This window comes from Papaver somniferum, chromosome 10 (assembly GCF_003573695.1).
Source record: "Papaver somniferum cultivar HN1 chromosome 10, ASM357369v1, whole genome shotgun sequence".
NCBI lineage: Eukaryota > Viridiplantae > Streptophyta > Magnoliopsida > Ranunculales > Papaveraceae > Papaver > Papaver somniferum.
Genome location: NC_039367.1, coordinates 48,111,244 through 48,117,243, shown reverse-complemented (window position 1 = coordinate 48,117,243; position 6,000 = coordinate 48,111,244).

Here is a 6,000-nt window from a genome sequence, read left to right as displayed (position 1 = left end):
TCTTTCAAAGTTGCCATCGCTGGCACAGCTGAAGTACTAGGGGTACTTTCCTCACAAAGAAACAAATTCTCAAAACTGAAGTTTCCAAAAATGGGGCTCTCAAAAGAAGAGTCTTCGAGCTCCCCGCCTTCACAAGAAGAACTACTAGGTTTATCACTAATCAAATGACCTAGAGTGTTTCTTTTCCAAGACCGCTCTTGAATAACCTCGGGCATACACTAGAAAAACAAAAGAAAAAGAAAAATCCTAAAAGGAAGGGAAGTTCTATGCAAACACAAACAAGGCTGACTCCACCACAGCAAACCTACTGATTTCTAGCAAACAAAAAGCATGATGGATCCATTTAGATTGTTTCTAGACCAGCTTTTAATCCTTCGAATGGGAATTCGTTACAATTTAAGCAAACCCCTCTGGAATCAATCCGAGTCAAAGTAAGTTGAATAGAGGCGAGGGAAGCTGCATGGAGCTTTGATACCCAAGGCCTCACTGCATTACAAGGCGGCGCAGTCACGCATTCAAATCACAGAAACCATCATGAACTTCGAAGTATGCTCAAAAGAGTAACCAATATTTGTCGAAAGACTTTCCTATTAAGCTCGTTACCCTATAGGTCTCTTTCTATTCCAAATTTTTAGGTTTAGGTTCGCGTTTGGTTTTGTTTTTCTAAGGCGGGCAAGAAGAGAACGATGATGAAATCTGAACCCTTATCTTGTATGGCCAGTCCTTGCCCTTTACTAGGAAATTAAAGCAGCCGTTTTCAAGTCCTCAGCATATATGCAAACGAAGGAATACAGTAACTCGCTGACAGGGGATTCGCGAGTGTTTCGTCAAACTTACCTCCCGTTCCAGACGGGGGATGAACCGCTGAAGTCGACTCGGGCCACAACTCCAATGTCGTGTACGAAACCGAGGGGCCGAGGTGATATCGTAATCACCGTCCTTCTCTGAAAACAGTTTAATATTTAATACTACCCTTCAATAGGGTTTAAAAATAAAAGAATGTCCAAATGTCCAAGTCCAAAGTCCAAAAGAAAAGGAAAGTCTTAAAAAAAAAATGTCTCTCTTTTTTTTTCTCTCTTTTTTAATAAAAACAAAAAAAAAAATCCTTCTTTCGCTCCTTTCGCTTTGTCTTTTACTCCAAGTCTTTAAGTATTCACCAAAGCTTTGGCAAAATTTTCTTTCGCTCCAAATTCCAAAATATGTAAGGAAAAGACAAAAACCCAAAAACGTAAAGAATAACAAATAAAATAAAAACAAATAAAAACCTAAAAAATCTAAAAACTCTAGCCTAAAGACAATCCCGCGTCGGCGTCTAACTCGTAGACAATGGCAAGTACAGGTCATTCCCACGAGGAGTGTGAAAATACTTCTACTAACTAATACCAAGAATTGAATAATCGAATTAATAATGTTTTAATAATTTTCAGAAACTCGAAACAAAACCAAGTAATAATTCTAACAATAAAAAAATGGAAATGGGTTATTAGGATTTTCGGTTTCCACCAATTAATTACCAAACTCTACTAATCTTTAAGAATATATTCCATGCGTTTTCAAATACTGTTTCTCCGCTATAGTTTCCTTCGCTTCATGGGTAGTGATTCTAAAGCATTACTTATCAATCCTTACATACCACGTCTAGGGATTTAACCGAAGCACGAAATATCAATTCAAAAACATAAATAATCAAGAAAATCACATAAACGATTAAACATCAAGCTTTGTGAAGAAAAAACTACTAGTCATTCAAATCATTATTGAGCATATAAATATAGATTTTACACAATTTATTGCTTTCTACCTAAACCCGAACATAACACTAGCTAGAAATGGTTTTCTCAAAAGCCATAAACATATTAAAATTAAACTCTAGCTAATGAAAAATGAAGAACCGAAAACAAAAATTCAAAACCCTTCCTTCGTTGCGGCACTGTGGCCGGATTCCCCCTTTCTCAAATAGTCACCCACCTTCTTATACACCTTCCTTTTCTTTTATTTCATTAATCAAAGTATCAAAATAAATTATTCTATGAAATATCTTGCATGCAAGTTGATGTCGTCATCAGTATATTTCCCCAAATAGTATTGCCACCTCGTTCTTCCAATGAAATAATAAACTCCTTATTTCCAAAATCTCCCAAATGAAGAAAGAGTTATTTTATTTCCAAAATAGTCACGTGTAAATATTCCTCAATTAATTCTTCACATGACAAATAAATTATCTTTCTTGGTGGAATATATTTGTAATAAAGTAAGAAAGATAAAATAGTTCCCATTTTCAGTTTCCATGCGCCAACCCCACTTTGATTTCAATTCCTTTGCTGCGTTTCTGCCTCGCCTCTGAAACAATTTTATGTTGCTGATATATATGGAGATACCAGGCCAGCTACATTTTATCATTTTTTGTCATTGTGGTTGCTGATATATGAAAATACCAGGCCAACCGATTTCACCATTGTGGTTGCTAATACCAGGCCAACCCGGCTGCTGATACATGGAAATACCAGGCCAGCATAATAAGTGTTGCTGATATATGGAGATACCAGGCCAGCATAATAAGTGCTGCTGATATAGAAATACCAGGCCATCATAGTAGCTGCTGATATATAGAAATACCAGGCCATCATAATAAGATGTTGATACATGGAAATACCAGGCCAGCATAATAAGTGCTGCTGATATATAGAAATACCAGGCCGGCATATTTCATCATTGTGGTTGCTGATATATGGAAGTACCAGGACAACCACATTTTTCCATTTTCGTCGCAAACACCATTAAGTCTCACATTTTGCTGTTTATTCGTTGGATGATCTAATTCACTTGTAACTTTCTACAAAAGCACTAAAATATTGTATCCTAGCTAATATAAATATGGGTATAAAATGTATCATTTATATGCTTATCATTACGTCCAAGTAATCATCTTCTTCATATTCATCTTGAAGATCAGCTCTGGCCAATCGTTCGGCCCTCAGGCCGGGAACATGTGGTCTGATCTTGCGCCTGAGAGGTTGCCAGACGGGTTCACTTTCCTCAACATCTGAGTCAGAAGCTACGCCATCAACATGAGGTTGAACATCATACTCACCCACTAGCCTTGCCTGTTGAAGTTGACGCCGTTTCTGGTGATAAGTTGCTAGCTTTTCATCTTCGGATTTTATCTTTAGAAATCCATCACGAGCAATCCTCAGATGATCAAGAGACATTCCATCTACCAACTTTTTGGCATTTTTCAAAGACTGAGTTACTTTGGCACGCGCCTCTGCTGCAGAACTCCTCATCTCTGGCTTACTGATGTCAGAGCAATCACTAAAAGAGTCAGAGGAACAGTCGCTGCTGGAATTAGTCATTATCTGTCGCCAAAAGTGCTGAACAGTCAAAACCAACAGGCCACAAAATGCGTTAAAGAGGTAACAATCTAACTCTTACCTGTTTATAATTTCACTAGCTGTACTGATTACAACGCAAAACCCTTAAAATTTGTTCGTCTCTTGAAACCTGCAGAGACGGATAAAAATTCATTATTTGAAGTCATAACATAATTTTGATAAAACTATGAATAGTTCACGAAGCTCCTGTCATATGAACTATCCACATATTTTAACCCTCCACTGGGTAAACATTCATTGGTTTTGTGCATACACTATTAAATCACAAAACCCACACAACCAACATTTTACCAAAATATGTTTACGCCTAACAATTTTTGGAAATCGAAATTTAAGTTTACTTAAATTTTGAGGCTAAAAATAATAAACGTGTGCAAATCACGTAAAAAAAATTTTGTTTCGTGAGCTAATAACTCACGTAAAAAAAAAATTCGGCTTACCTTGGTCGGCGCCGGCCGGAATTCTGTCGGCGGTGGAATGATGGTCGGTGCCGGCGAACGTCAAAAACAAAAAAAAACAAGAAAAAAAATTCTCACGGGCGTGAGATGAAGGTGGGTGGTCGGTCACTTAGGAAAAATAAAATAAAATTTTTAGCGTCTCTTCCCTTTTATATCAATTTTATTTCCAAAACCTAATAAACATGGGTTTCGTTTTTTGGGCCTGGGCCTGGGCCCGCAAACGCTAAACCGGCCAAAACTGAATGTCTTACCATCCGAATCAGCAGTGCCTCGTCTCTCCGTGACCATGGGACGACACTCTGTCACATGTCAGGATCCTTACCTATGGTTTGCTCGTACATGACACCATTGGAGCAAATCAGGGATTCTGAGAATACCTTTGTACGACTAAGTCTGACTACTTATCTCGTTTAACTGGAAAATCACTATCTATGCTTACTGCGGAACATGCCTATCCCTCACGAAGCAGAGGACTTAATATTGATGGTGGATTTTCAGCAAAGGGATAAAATCGTAAAATCATGATATTGCATGTTTCTGACCCGACTTCAGGAATGCATGTGACGATTCATGTATTTTAAGATTCGTGAACCGTTTTCACGATCTCTGATCGAGTACCTCTCAGAGCCACGATGAATATGATTCTTGAAAGGCCTCCCACTTGCTGAGCGTTCGATGATGCGCATTTCATCGTGCCTTTCTATGTAGAAGAAAGATTAGGCGGTCCTCCATGCATAATTGTTTGTTGAGAGGGAAAAACGCATTCAGGACGTCGGCGACACTTGTTGTTCCCTGACTACATAGAGAGACTTGCCTGTACATATAAGAACGACCGGGCGGTCCTCCATACATAATTGTTTGTTGAGAGGGAAAAACGCCTTCAGGACGTCGACGACACTCATTCTTTGTTCCCTGACTATGTAAAGAGACCGTATATAGATTCAGGCGGTTCTCCATAAATAATTGTTTGTTGTGAGGGAAAATCGCCTTCAAGACGTTAACAACGCTGCACGTTGTTCCCTGACTATGCACCTTTCAAAACGAGTATGATGCTTCAACTATCTCATATCTCGATTCTACAATAGATTAATTCTACCGTGACATTCACCACTGAATTCCTAGAAGATAATCTAATTTATCTCATTACTCCGATTACATGGTCGAATCCACGACCGATCCCATGGAATGGTAATAGATAATTTTATTATTCCGAATCCATAGTCGAATCCACGGCTGATCCTATGGGTTGATAATAAATAACTATTCATCTTTATTACTCAGTTTCATGAATCATTCTCCATTGAATTTCATAAATTAGTAATTAATACTCAACAACTGGGCGTCTGACCGTCATCGTGTAAGTCCTGAGAAAATGGTGCGTGTGTACTCGACAAATAATGCACAAACGAGCACCCAAACACACGAACGAACTATCAAAATATGAACGATCGAGCGACCCATGGAAATAAAACAATAATTAATAAAATAAGGAAAGACGTGGGACCGGGCCCACCAGCCGGTCATGCCGTGGCCGGTCCCTCCCTTATTTTATTTTCACTAATATTTTTTATTTTCTCTCTCATCTCACAGAGATTCCCTCATCTCACAGAGTTTCCCTCACTTGAGCAAACTCCCTCGTTTGTGAGAAACTCTTGGGTTTCCATGCTTTCATCGAACAAAAATAGGGAAAAGGTATCACGGGACCGAGCCACCTATCCGGTCGGCCATGCCCTAGCCTTGGCCGGTCCCACACCTCATAATTCCTTATTTTTTACTTATTATTATTTCCATCATCTCATGGAACTCCATCGTTTTACCGAAAACCCTAGTTTTTCAATATTTTCTCAAATATTGCTCAAACCATGGAAAAGTCAAAAGGTCAAACGGTCGACCGACCACAGGCTTCCCACGTCAAAATTAAAATATTATTATTTTAATATTTTCAAATATCCGTCGCATGAGCAAAGTTCTTCTTGCTCATTCGAGCAAAATCGAGAGTTTCAGTCAAGATCAAACTCTTCTGAAAATTCAAAATGTTGCCCGAACAATCGCTAGAAAATACCAAAACTCTCAGGACTGAGACACGGACACCGTGGTGACATGGGCACGCTTCCTTGACCGACCATGGCCGACCCTAAAGCTTGCAAGGA